This window comes from Ischnura elegans, chromosome 1, assembly GCF_921293095.1.
Source record: "Ischnura elegans chromosome 1, ioIscEleg1.1, whole genome shotgun sequence".
Classification (NCBI taxonomy): Eukaryota; Metazoa; Arthropoda; class Insecta; order Odonata; family Coenagrionidae; genus Ischnura; species Ischnura elegans.
This window is the reverse complement of record NC_060246.1, coordinates 14,796,358-14,810,555: the sequence shown is the minus strand read 5'-3', so window position 1 is coordinate 14,810,555 and position 14,198 is coordinate 14,796,358. Positions and strand designations below refer to the sequence as shown.

At 40.6% G+C, this 14,198-nt stretch overlaps 1 protein-coding gene across 3 annotated transcripts in view; it reads left to right on the top strand.

The window, feature by feature from the left end:
• LOC124155990 (nascent polypeptide-associated complex subunit alpha, muscle-specific form) overlaps positions 1-14,198 on the top strand; it is a 145,551-nt gene that overhangs the window by 92,895 nt on the left and 38,458 nt on the right. The gene's annotated exons all lie outside the window — the stretch shown is intronic.

The window sequence follows — 14,198 nt, the reverse complement described above, 5'->3', positions numbered from 1 at the left end:
TAAAAAAGCATCTTTTTTCCGTGGTGAACAATTGGATCCATTATTCAATCTGCATAAAAATCAGTGATTACATTTCCACCAGATGACGATAACAAAAACTATGTAGGTAATGTGTTGGAAATATTAAAAATAGTGTTTTGCTATTGAGGGTCATGAGGGATTACATAACTTTTATTGACATTCTCAGGACGCTAGGACGGCTGCACGCGCAGTAACTAATTAATTGCATGTTTTTTATAATGAGAGAATAGTGATCTCGCTTAATGATAGCGATTATCAGTTGACAAGCAGAGCTAATTGGGAAAATCATCCAATTTTGTTATTCTTTTTGGTATGGAGTATTGCTTTTTTGGTAGGATGTATGATGAGCTCTATGGATGTAACATCAGGTTCGCATTTCGGAATGCATTTGAGCTGGAATTCCCAAATCGTAAAGTCACCATAGCGACGCCTTCGAAAATGCTCAAAACTTCATAATTTCCTGCATGGTGGAAAAATTATTCCTTACTGAAGTACACGTCATTTTCAGCGTTTTAGTGACGGGATATTTAAGATCATGATAAAAAGTTCAGAAGCCATATTTTCTATTTCTTCGAATCATGGAGTCGATATACCTATTGTCTGTTTCTATGCAGAGTTGGCATGGCTTAAATCCAATATTATTTTCTCAAATAATACATGTTTTATAACGGCTCTATTACTATTTTTTAATTATTTCATTCTCTTTGGTAATTATCTGTCAGTGAAATGATGTAAAACGCGTACATCAATTGAAACTGTCAGAGTATTTGCCGGAATATAAGAAGTCGATAATGAGAGATAAGTAAAGGGGCTCAGAAGGAGATAAGTACATGTTTACCTTATTTTTAGGAGCCTAAAAATTTTCTCAGCATTTTCATTCAGCATTTGCCAACTAAAAATGTATTATTTTGCGTAATTCAACAAATTGGAACTAAAAAAAGAGGTGATTTGAAGTCAATTTACCGCCAAGAGGATAAGGAGTAGGTAAGTGGGATGTACGGAAGGGTAGACAGAATCTAACGAGGCACGTTTCAGTTCAATGGGTGGAGTTGCGGCGCTCATCACGCTGCCTTTCAAGCCACTTGAATGGATCGAAGTTCGGAAAGAAAAACACTGAGAAAGCGCTCTCTCGAGGCCAAAGATGGCAGGATAGAATTTTTTCGCGATCGGGAAGTGCACGAGAAGGGAGGGAGGTCTCCGAAGGGAGGGAGAGAGAGAGAGAAGGTGGGTGGACCCCACGGCACGGCTCCTGCTTGCGTGATCTCGGCCATCGTCAGCTGCAAAACCCTCGGGGATGATCCAAGGATGACAATCGCATCGAAGGAGATGAAACGCGAAGGAACGGACGATGCGTGCTCTTTCCTCGCACCATCCCCTTGGTTATGCCTCATTCACATTACGATTGTTCCAGCGATTGTCGGAACTATCGTGCGTTCACACGACGATGGTTAAAACCTGTACTGCCCTCTAGTGCTGACATCTAAAGAGAACGGGAAATTGACGGTTAGCAAAGCTGTTGAGGTATGCAGGGACAAGATATTACTGTGTTCAACGCGCATTTAAAGAATGATTTTTCTTCCGCCCATATTCTTCCTTCCTAGGACAACTCCATGAAAAAAATAGAGCTTCACGAGCTTTTCGTCTTTCTCTTGTCGCTTCCTTTTCCGGTCTCCCAGCGCCTAACCATCGTAAAGTGCAACGTACGGAACTACGCAAACTATAGTCAGGACATGCATTCACACGGCTAGTTCGGCCAACTATCGTTAGGACGATCGCTCGGACAATCGTAATGTGAACGAGGCATTATTACGTTGACGACTCTTATTCCCCTCCGCCCGCCCCCCCTCGGCCTTTCCGCTCAGCGGGCGTGAAGCATTGCCCCAACCCTCGGGGATGGGCGAGGTATGTACAACCAGTGTCTGCTCTCAATACTAATTGTTCATCAAATACCAAAAATGTGAAATTTTCAATGATTTGGCAAATTCTCGGCCCTACACGTGACTGAAAGACATCGATCGACTGATCTGAACCAAATTAAAACACAATGCTTTGAGGCTCTATTTGAAGGCGTTACAAACTATCACATAACGAAAAAATCTAACTAAAAAATTGAAAATAATCGCAAAAACTTAGTTTTTTGGTGCTTTGTCAAACTTTAGGGCTTATGCACGACCGGGAGATGTCAACCGATCTTGAATAAAAAAAATGTTTTGCCCATAAAATTCGCAACTTTTTCGCGATATCAAAGCTTCCAACTTAAAAAAAATTCGGCCCGCCCTAGTGGACAGCGGCAGTTTACAGTTCCTTTCAATGAAATAAAATTTTGCGCGAAATACCCGACGTCTTCAAACTTTAGCCGTAACAAAGTAAATTTTTTAGAACTTCAACAGCAACAGTGAGATTTCGTCGGTAGAACGTTCTTAAACCTCTCTGGATTGACGCCTATTTCATTGTCTACCCTAATTTCTCGATCCAGATTCGATTGTAATGATACATCGACTGTAAAGAATGGCATGCCTTGAATAATGGTGAGTTTGCAAAGACGTTGCTTCATTCATTCAGTTTCATGGCCACGACCTTCGAGTCATTCGTCCCGCCTTCAAAAATGGAACTTCTGTTGATAATTCTTTCACAAAAAAAGTTACCATCTTGCTGGAATTATGCGAAAGATATTTACACATTACATAATGTTCCTCAGCACATCGAAAAATGAGGTTGATATCATCTCTAAAATTCGTCAGTAATTTTTAATACGCATTTATACTATTGCATGTTAATTATTAAAACATAATAACGTTAAAACTCACGCTCATATATTGAAACTGACTCAGTTACCAATAAATTGTTGGAGAGGAATAGTTGAGGAAGTCTTGAGTGGGACCTCTGTTAAAAACGGATGAGTGTGTTAGAATAGTAGAGAAGGACAGCTTCTGTAACTAGATAGTTGCCTTTTTCTAGAGGAGGTGAATTTTTGCGCCAATGATTGGGCATTGGAGCATTTAGTCATGTCATACTAAGGAACTTCATTCAGCTAGCTTTTGACGGTTTCTTGCCGCTCTAGAACTTACAGCGGTAGACTATAATAGGGTAGTTTCCTTCATCAAAGAAAACGAAAGGCATTGATTGCGTTTCGTTTCATACCATTAGTGTATTCATAATATACAAATTATTTGGTTTTGGAAATCCCAGTTTAGACGAATGTTAATGGTCATTTTTAACCGCATTTGAAAAAGGCCAGATTGGCGCCCATGCGATGCCACTCCACGTGACGTCACAAGGACCTAGATTCTATACGAGTGGATAGGAGTTTTAGATCGTCTGAGATTAAAAATGCATGCAGGCACAGAGGGAAACATGTCTTAATACTCACCTATTAAAATTGCCTATGTTCGGAAAGTTTCCTTCGTTTGATAGGGTATTAATAATCCTTATTTAAGCCAAGCGCTACCTGCTAGCAGGGTACTCTATGCTACCGCCATGCTCGGCAGCAAGCAGCCTGCATCGTAGCGGCGTTCATATCCTCGCACCCAGGTGGCCTCACACAGCAGCAGCCAGACGTCACACGGGCTTTTCCCAGCATTCATACTTAGCCGTCGCGTTTTCGCGCGCATGAAAATTTTCACTTTTCTTATAATCGCGAAAAATAGATATCGTCATTTCAAAATCTAAAAGCGTGAAATATTTACTCCAGGAGTAATAATCTTTCGATTTAGGCAATTAAAAAAAAAATATAAGAATCCACCCTATTGTCATGATCTTGAGAGACGAGGGCCGTTTTTTTCGACCTCCTATTAAAAACTATTTCATCGCTAAATGATGAGCACACTTGCGGTGTCCTTTCTACATAATCGCCTTGGCTATTGAGGAATTGGTCGTGCCTGAGGGCGAGCTTACTATACCTTCTTCGTAGAATGTTTCCGCCAATGACTTCCAACGAATTTTGCCTTAGCCCTGAAGCCTATCGCCCGTTTGAAAACAATTCCATCCTAGCCACTTCTTCATTTCTGTGGAAAGATGGAAGTCACACGGCACTATGTCGACATTGCACGGCGGGTGATCGATAATGTTCCATTGAAATTGCTCGAAGAGCAGTTGGGCTGCATCAGCGCTGAGATGATGGGCGTTGTCGTGGATCAGAACCCTTCCAGAAGTCAGCATGTCTCTTCTGTTGTTTTGAATGGGAATGGACATAATGCTTCACATTTTTTCTCACTCTAGCCACATTGCATTACAGAAAAATTCTCATTTATCGGCATAAATATAAAGACAGAGAAATTTTTTAGCTGCTGCCATTCGGTGAGTTTTCTGGCTGTCGATCCGCTGTGCACTCTTGGCGGGAGAATCAACTGAGGCGGTGTATTTGATGAGATTGCTACTAACCTTAAAGTAAAAACTTACGGTCAGAAATTACTTGAGCGTGTGGTACGGAGGACGTGCAATAGGGAAATTGCATACTTTTTATAAACAGTATGCTGATATACTACAGTAAACACTTAGTACCGCAATATACTTTTTTCCGCTTAAAATTCAGTTTTTACCCTATAAAATGACTCCCAAAAGTCTCCCGAGTTTCGCGGGCTAAAAAATACCGCCCCCACTAATCTTTGGCCGTGACGTCATAGTTCAGTAGGAGTCCAAGATCCAAGCCCAGTAACTGCAGGTTTGGAAGAGCCACGTTGCGTTTAAAGGAGAACATGGCTGAAATAAGGAAAAATTACAAGTGGTGCATTGTTCCTCTGTGCAATAACACCCCAGAAAAAATTTTCGTCTGCATTCCCACGGAGGAAATTAGAAGAAAAGCCTCGATGCATGCCGTCTGTCGGGATAAGCGTTACGGAAAAATAAGAGTATAATAATCGGAATGATAAACCCGTGCGCTATGTGAGCGAAGATAACTTTAATATAAATAATATTTCGATATTTCATTGACTGAATAACTTGAAACTGAGATTTTTCGATAATTCGGCCGCCGTAGAATAAAAACTCAACTTCACAACAAAAATCGAGATAGGTGTTTCTCGATGGTTATGATGGACTCAAATTATTTATGGCACTTGTTCAATTTCAGTTACGGAAGGACATAGAAAATTCCATGATGTTTAAAATCAAGAGAGGAAATATGAAAATACAGAGCAACGTTGATCCTCATGCATTCGAGTGCCAGCCAAGAAGACAGCGTTTTCTTCTACTGTCGGCGTCAAAATGATGTGCCGCAGTACTTTGCAAATTTATACCCTGGCTTCACTGCATGCTATAATAATGAACTATATGTCATTTTAAAGGAAATTTTATCCTAAATTCTGATTTATTTTATTACAAAAAAATTGAAAAATGTATAGACACGGCCAGTGCAATATAAATGACTCCGCGCACCGAAAAATTAGCCGTTTTGTCAACTTCATGAACTTTGCAACTCAACCTAAGGAAAACTACTACGTCTACAGCATTCATCTTCCACATTAATTTACACTCGTCAGTGCGGATTAATAAAATGGCTTTTGGGTATTTTTAGAACTTATATTTTGTTATAAATTAATGAAAATATTTAAACATCGTCTTGTCCCAAAGATAAAGGAAGTTGTAGATGGAAAAAGAATGGAATCATGAGGTGGTCACAAAAAATGAATCGCAGCATTCTTTGATTTTATTCTACGCCGGCTTGCTTTTCAGAAAAAGTTGAGTCACAATGAGGAATGTTCCGCGGCCCTTGATTTGGAAACTGTGGAGATAGAGGAAGACGTGTGGATCAGCAATTTCCATTTAGTTGGTTGTCAGGATAAACCTAGGATCCATTTAAAGGTTGTTAGGCTATCGTATAAAGATAGGACTGATGTGCACCACAGGGGAAATGGGATGTTTGAGGGAAAGTCAAACCCAAAGTTGTCCAAAGAATGTGCAGTTCTATGTTGCTCTTTCCCAGTTAAAACCAAATAGAAATTGGATTGGGATGATATTTTCACCACGGGTTCCAGTGATAGTGAGAGTGCAGGTGATCACGGTCATCGTCGAAAGTCATCCCTCTAGGATTTCCGATACGGAATTTTTAAGTGACAACCGATCGCAATGACGATGAGCTCGCCTTTAGAGTAGGTTTCAGATATATCGTGAGAAAAGCTCCCAAAATGTATTAAAGACTCTGTTTGGAAAACATGCACATTTTAATGCTAATTTAGGAAGTATTTCATTTCAAAAGTAACTTATTAACACCTGAAGACGTTGTGTTTATTATATTGATCGAAGTGCGATTGACCGATTCTTTCTGCAGAATAGGAAGTGGCTTCGGGGTTTTTAGTCACAAGATGGTAGATTGTGTTGGAAGTTCGTCTATATTATCGCTACTAAATTGAAACATTAATAGTCTGGCTTCCTCAGAGCTTCCTGTCGCCCTCCAGGCAAGGTATTTTTAAGTTGAAAGAATCATCGACAGCTTCGAGGTGGAAATAAGTTCACCGTAAGACTCTCTACCGGACTGCCAAAAGAATACACATTTCACATGAGTATACGCTTTCGCCAATGTTATACGCAAGTCTCACTTTGTTATGAACTATAAAACATTTCAGATGCACATCGGTTGGATCCTTTAATTGCGACGATGTTGCCCGGGCGACCACCATATCGAATTCCCATCGTAAAAAATGCCCCAGATATGATACGCTAAATTTTTTTCGCGTATAGAAGCCGATATTCACTTTTTACATTGTTTCTTATGGGATATATGTTTCGAATAACGTCATTTCGTTTATCGTCACATTTTTCAGGAACGTTAAACGAGGACTCACTGTACTGGAACTAAGAAATGCCTCACAACCAAGCCGTCGCTTGTGTCCAAATGCCTATGCTGCTTCCTTCGCTTCCTCGTACTGAACTATGACGTCAATTTGCCGCTAGCCAATCATCGGGCGTTTTCGAGTCCCACTCGTATTTGAAAATTCTCTTGAACTTTAATGAATAAAATATCGCTAACGACATCAAAAAGTAATAAAACCTTTTCACTGTGAAACGCAAACATGTATTTCTACATGATTTTGGAGCTCACAACTGTTTCTGAAATGTATGCAAGTTCCCTATTGTCCTATCCGCGCAGTACCCGCCTGTCGCTGGTGTGGTGTTTTTGCTGAGCTATCGGAGGTCGAAAAAAAAACCGCCCTCGTGTGTAGACCTATACGTTAGTCTATTGTTTTGATGTGAAGTCCTCTCTCTCCAACGCCCCAGTTCTGAATTAACGTTCGTAAGAAAGTGACAGGCATGAAAAAATCCCAGCAATAAATCCACGAGTCGGTATCCCAGGTGAATCACTGAAGTTCTGATTCTGAACCGCGAGTATTTGCTACTTAATTAGAAAGTGGAAATCTTACAGGTCAATGACAAGTTGGGATAACTCTGATCAATAAAACAGCCCTACTGTGAACCTTGGTTGACCTTCACCCACGCCCCACTTGTTGTCTGTTTCCTGTTATTGCATCCTCATTCATTTGTTTACCCAAACTGTTTCCCCCTCCCATTCCCCTATCGCCAATCCCACCTCCTGCCTTTGGCTCTACTGAGAGAGTGCTGGTTGTATCACCTTGAAAATGGTGCAATGTGTTGAAACAATGGCCAGTAGTGGAGTACTGTATTAAAAGTGTGGAAATTACAATTTGATGTTTTTTTATCATGAATAAATCGAACATTCTCCAAATCAAGGCTGAAACGATTTCATACGAAACAAAGTTATACATTATTATTTAATAACAAAGACATTTATTCAATCGATTCACGTAGTATATTCAATATATACATGTACTGTCTTTTTAATACGTAAATGCCATTAAAAATGGGGAAAGTCATCTCTGTAAATATTTAATTTTTCTCTATAAAAATCTCTCCATTAGAGTTCCAGTTGATCTTGTCAGCTGCGTCCCGTTTTAACCTCGCACAATAAATTCACTCAGACATGATTTTTATTTAAATAGTGACTACAGCATTTGAGCTGCGGAATATTTTTCACAAAATCTTATATCCGTCTTCATATACACTGTCTGTATTATACAGTCTAAGGGTCAATTTTAATTTCTTTTTCAGCGTCACTTAACATATCCTCTCTCATATTATATTGCAGGATAACGTTTACTAACACTGTACCTTAATGGGAATATAGGCCTTAATAAATTCGAGATAGAGGATTGATGAATGATTCATAACGAAATGAGAGTTCAAAAACTGAAACTTCCGAACGACAAAATATTAGGTTGATTTATTGTCAATTGGCATTGAAATTGATCAGAAGCAAACGGTTTGAAAAGCTATCTGCATTAGTTCTATTGGGGACCAAGGAAGCACTAGAGATGGGTCAAAAAGAACCGAACTGCCAAAACGAACTGTTCACTGAAATGAACCGGTTCGAAAATGAACCGTTCTCTAAAACACCCTGTTCACTGTTCATGTCGGCACTGCACAATTGCGGCATACTCGGTACAGTAGGTATGATCATCAAGAGGCATTTTGAACTGCAGCTTACTCGAGCAAGTGCGTTGTGGGTACAACAGATGGCGGTTACGACGGAGGCCATCCAAGGCCGCCGAAGTGCGTCGTAGACGACCGAGCCCCTCCCCTTCTTTCTCTACTATTCCCCTCCGTCGACGAAAACGAACAGTTCGCCACTGAACAGTTCGTTCTAACTAATATTTGAACTGATATTTAAAATATCAGTTCATTCGAACCGTTCGTTCTAACTAATATTTGAACTGATATTTAAAATATCAGTTCATTCGAACCGTTCGACATAACTAATATTTGAACTGATATTTAAAATATCAGTTCTTTCAAACCGTTCGAAATATTAGATTAAATATTAGTTTCCTCGGGGCGTTCAGTTGGGATATCGCGTTCATTTTGATTTCGTTTTTTGAACATTTGTGGATTTGTGGATGCATCTCCAAAAATATTGTTTAAAACGCGATTCATGAACTTAGAAAACGATTGAACTCATGATTGTGGAACATCTTTTTCGGCCCCTTTACCAAGATGATCTTTGGACTTAGTTTTTGGCGCCTACGATGAAATTTTTTAATGTGGATGCATCTCCAAAAATATTGTTTAAAACGCGATTCATGAACTTAGGAAACGATTGAACTCATGATTGTGGAACATTTTTTTGGTCCCTTTACCAAGATGATCTTTGGACTTAGTTTTTGGCGCCTACGATGAAATTTTTTAATGTGGATGCATCTCCAAAAATATTGTTTAAAACGCGATTCTTGCTCGAAATTACCATAACACTCTCCACAAACCTTACGATACCACACTAAGCTTTCATGTACTCTAAACGCATGATAAACAATATTTTCTACCGAATGACCCTACCTGTTCACTATGAACCGATATTTTGAACTGTTCTTTTTACTGAACAGGATCAAAGTGAACGGTTCATAAAAATGAACAGTTTAACCCACCTCTAGGAAGCACTATCGCCAGACAAAGACTTTTGGAAGGCGTTCAACTTGGGAGTTCATGGTTCAATATGTGACAAGCATGGGAATGGGCCAACACGGCAGAAGTCATTCCAAAACCTTTCCTGGGCGTAAGCGCCAAATCCCATCCAAACAAGGCACCACAACTTCCAAGAAATGCCTTTGACGCGAATAAGCGATGGGTAGCCAGCTGTGCTACCGACAGCCTGCTATCATGGCTGAGAAAGGGCACTTATACAACGCACTCAATGCGAATATTTCCGAATTTAATGTGGTAATAGGGTAGTTTCCTTCATCAAAGAAAACGAAAGGCATTGATTGCGATTCGTTACCCATCATTAGTGTATTCACAATATACAAAATTATTTTGTTTTAGAAATCCCAGTTTAGACGAATGGCAATGGTCAATTTTAACCGCATTTGAAAAAGTCCAGATTGGCGACCATGCGATGCCACTCCACGTGACGTCACAAGGACCTAGATTCTATACGAGTAAATAGGAGTTTTACATCGTCTGAGAATACCAGTGCATGCATGAGGCACAGAGCTCAGGGAAACATCTCTTAATAATCACCTATTAAAACTGGCTAAGGTCGGAAAGTTTTCTTCGTTTGATAAGGTATTAATAATCCTTATTTAAGCCAAGCGCTACCAGCTAGCATCCTGCGACGTATCAACGCTCAAAGCCTCGCCCCAAGGTCACCTCACTTGCGGCAGCGGGAACCTGAACGACGTCACACGGAGATTTCCCGGCATTCATGCTTACCCGTCGCATTTTCGCGCGCTTGAAAATTTTTAGTTTTCATTTAATCGCGAAAAATAGATATCGTCATTTAAAAATCTAATAGCGTGAAATACGTACCCCAAGAGTAATAATCTTTCGATTTAGGCAATAAAAAATAATAGGAAACCACCCTATTAGCAATAAAACGGTATTTTTGCCGATTGTAGGAAAACGAACAATTTGATGCTACATCATGGAGAATGGAAATTCATTCCTATTGGCTCCGAAATCCACCGTCAATGATTCTGCAAGAACCCGAGTATTTCACAGGTTAGGTGCAGGTCAAATTCTGATTCCGCAGTTATCCTAAAGTGGTCAATCTTCCAACAGCCTTAAAATGGAGTTAAAATTTCTCGTAGTGCTTTGATTAATTGGATTCATTCTCCAGGAGCGAATCGCCAATCGACTCAGAGAAGAGGTGGACCTTTAAAGAACCAGAGAAAAGAGAGGATGTATTCCTTTGAAACTTGTTGATGGAGGGCATGCTGATGATAAATAATTATGAGTGATTAGGGCCGTGGATGTTCGCAGATGATTCAGGCGGTGGATCCAATATGCGGCACTGCCAGGTGTATGTAATCCAGGTGACCAGAGATTACTATGAGGCATGCAGGATTTATAACGCGGAAATAAATTGTAGTAGTATTTTAAAAAAATGTTGAAAGAGAAAATACAATGAGATAAAAATCAATGCATAGGCACTTAGGCATTAAGCAGGTAAAAGCAGAAAATGGTATCATATGCGTGTTCATTTACACCATCAACGAAAATCTCTTCGTCATTTACAGCTATTGAGATTGTGGACCATGATGCCGTCAGCATGCGACCAAATTGCATCACTGGCCGAACCGAGACATCAACCAGAATGTAATACATTTTTTTTTTGAAATTTTGTAAATCTGAAATAATGATTGGGAGTTTATTCTGGCACAATTACAGTCTTCCCTTACTTATTCGAGCCATTACGTTGTATATCGCATTCTGATATCAGGAGTAGCACCTCAGAATGATATTAAAAACATACATAGGACTAGGTATGTAAACACATAGGTTGGATGGACATCGTCGTGAAAATTCGCTGGAACATTATGTAAGTACGCATAAAATAGGATTAGTACGACTGTCATCTTTTTCCTCATTAATGCAGGACTTGCTGTATCACATAAATTTAAATTCAAAACTATCCATCATGATGGGCTTCGATTAGCAGGCGTAGGTAATGAAAAAAATAACGAACTCTGCCGTAATACGCGCTCTGTTGAGGTGAATAGAGCCGTGAGGATCAAGGAAGTCATACGGAACCAACCAGCGTGGGAAGATTTTCGGATGAGAAATTAAAATAGAGGTGCTATTTCGCACTCGTCCGACCACACCATGAATATGCAGCGAGCGAGCATATTGGATCCGGCGCATAGAGACTTAATCCGTGAACTCAATAAAATAAAAACGAAATCTAAGTGATACTCCAATGACTGCTACGGACGTTCAGAAAGCGATGCACAAGTTAAAAAAAAAATTAGGCTGGGTCTCGGACCCTTCGCTCGAGGCTCCCAAGGTAGTTTGACCTTAACTTGAATCAAGTGATTCAAGAAAGAAAATAGAAATCAAGTGACTTGAATTTTTTCACCCACAGAGGCGCAGCTAGGAATTAAGGCTTGGGGGGGTTTAGGTGCAACTAATACCGGAGTATGTGGAATACCCACCAGGATAAGCGGTAGGTGCGAGATTAATAACGCGGAATTTTAAGATAAATGGTTCAAAATGGTAAGTTTTTACGGCCTTCTGAGGGATATTTTTATAATCCTTACATTGTTCTATAAGTAATATTAGTCCAATTAAGTGAAATGGATTAAACTTTAAAAATTCTCTGAGCTCTGGGGGGGGGGGGGGGGGGTTATCCCCCAAAACCCACCCCTCGCTGCACCTCTGTCCCCTCTTGCAAAACTATAGTTCCTTTTTTAAAATGATTATTTCTTGATAAAATTTGTATTGTCGCTCGTGCACAATATTCATGGAAAACAGAATGAATTTCTGAGATCCATGTCCAAGCCAATTAAGCCCCTCCTTGTGATCACCCCCAATTGGCTCGGAAAATACCATCCCTCGGTTGATTTTCTCATGCGGGGCTCTACAATTTTTTTATTAGAGGGGTGTTACATGTAATTTGCATTATTATTTTATTCTAACGATTAAGGGAGAGTTACCGAGTGAGGTAGATTACGTTTGCACGGGGTATTTAAGAAGCATTCTGGCAGTTTCCCTCCCTTAATGGACTCCGCTCTTAAATTCACAATCAGGCCTACCTCCTTTAATTCACTCTAAATATCCGATTCTCCTCCTTCCTCTCCCTCGCTCACCAAACAATCTTCCCTCTAACACCGTTTTCAACAACCACTCCCCGCTCGGTACTCTAGGTAATTAGTATTAGCCGATCGGAAAAATCTGCATGAACGATAGGCTGCAACGGCCAAAGGCGTGTCTGAAGTTGGTGCCATGCAGGGGCGCAGCTAGGAATTAAGTCTAGGGGGATTTCAGGCGCAACTAATACTGAGGAGTTTGGGGGTATGGAATACTCTCCAGGGGAAGCGGGAGGGGTGGGGGCCCTCCCCTAGAATTTTTTTTCGGGATAAATGGTTCAAAATGGTGAGTTTTACGGCTTTCAGAGGGATATTATATTAATGTGGTGCATTTTTCTGTAAGTAATATTAATCCAATTAAGTAAAAAGGATTAAACTTAAAAATTTCTCTGAGCTCTGGGGGGGGGGGGGGTTATCCCCCAAAACTCGCTGCGCCACTGGTGCCATGGATGCCACGGCACCCACAACGTCATCTGGAATGGGCGCAAAAGCAGCCGAAAAAATCTAGAATTAAATGTGCGCTATGACACTAAGTACCGAAGATAAGGTATAGGTAAAATCTATAACTTCTATATCGCGCAGTGAGAAAACTCTCGCGACCTCAATATGTACCTCAAGATCTACGAAAAGTAAACAAAAAACCGTAATTCACAGTCGGAGGAGAGGGAATTTATAGGGGCGATCAAAAGTACTCGCGGCCTCATGCCGTGACTCAACTGCTGGGATGCCGATTTACAAAAAAAATATTGGGGGGAGGGGGGAGCAACCGGGGGTCTTGCCCCGGGAAATTGTATAATTAGTGAGTTTTAAGTTTTTTAAGGATTTTAGAAGAGTCATATGATCAGCATTAGAACCCTGATAACTCGAATCTCGTTATCTGGACACTCCGGGGAAAATCGACAAGCCTGACACTTTTTTCTACATACCCATAACAAATTGTTGAGGGGGCCCGGGCCTCCGTCAGGCCCCATGGAGTCGGCGCCACTGCTCAACTGAAAAGCACCTACGAATGTATCTACGTTGTACCCTGCGAGCCACCAATAGGGTGTATGGCAGGGGGGGGATCTATGTGTGAGTAGGGGAGGTTAGAGCTAACGCTCTAATTAGTGAAAAGCGTGGGCATTTCACGCATTTTTATAGCGGAGGGGCGGGGGTCGGTACCTTCAGGTACCCATACCATCTTGTAGCTCGAGATTCGAAGGTTTCACTTGGAACTGACCCTTTGGTCAATAGCGCCATTCGTTCACCCACCATCAAATACACCTGATTTTTATAAGAATACTTTGAAATAAAAATTAATATTCTAGCGGAGAGGAATAAAATATACTTTTCGCTGCGGGCATTTAAATGTTTTTTTTTCCGCGACGTCCACCGAGCCAACCCTCTTTTTCAGTGATTTTTCCCCTCAATAGCCCCAACTTAAAAAAATAATTGCAGCACGTTCGAACACTGGTCCGCACTTTTTATGCTTGTTTTCCTGGGTATTAATTTTTATAATCGTTCAGAGTGAGAGAAAGTCTCGGCGCCACCTCCCCGGAAAACTATTTTAGGATCGTCTCCATCAAACTGTCTCCCTCCTTAAAACAA